Below are 395 nucleotides of genomic sequence, written 5' to 3'. Positions count from 1 at the left end.
AGCCTGGAGGTCCTCTGGCGGTAGCAGGACATCTGGCAGGGGCTGGACACCACACGGGATGTCTGGCAGCTGGTGGGCTCACAGCAGGTCTCCTGACAGCCACTGGAGAGAGAGGAGCCCAGTTGGCAGGTGCTGGGAGAGCAGAGGTCAGTGCGGTAGACCAGGTTGCTGGGGTAAGAGCCACAGGAGGAGCCTGGGTCGCGCAGGTAGCCCCCAAGGGAGCGGGAGGAGAAGTTTCCAGAGCAGCAGCTGTAGGACATGTTGGCAGGAGATGTGAGTGTGCCTGAGTGACAGTGAGAAGATTCTGAGGTTGCATTTCATCTCTGGACTGGGGTGTTTATATACTCTCAGCAATAGGTGTGGTAACCTGCATGGTCATCCTTGACATATCTGTG

At 57.7% G+C, this 395-nt stretch overlaps 1 pseudogene; it reads right to left on the bottom strand.

The window, feature by feature from the left end:
• Positions 1 to 82: 82 nt before the first annotated feature.
• LOC145719993 (keratin-associated protein 23-1-like) lies at positions 83 to 260 on the bottom strand (annotated as a pseudogene).
• Between the last annotated feature and the right edge of the window lie 135 nt (positions 261 to 395).

The sequence above is a fragment of the Leptonychotes weddellii genome, unplaced genomic scaffold, assembly GCF_054177405.1.
Source record: "Leptonychotes weddellii isolate Sample4059 unplaced genomic scaffold, ASM5417740v2 HiC_scaffold_89907, whole genome shotgun sequence".
In the NCBI taxonomy this organism is placed as follows: domain Eukaryota; kingdom Metazoa; phylum Chordata; class Mammalia; order Carnivora; family Phocidae; genus Leptonychotes; species Leptonychotes weddellii.
The sequence above is the reverse complement of the archived record's forward strand: the minus strand, read 5'-3'. Positions and strand labels throughout refer to the sequence as shown.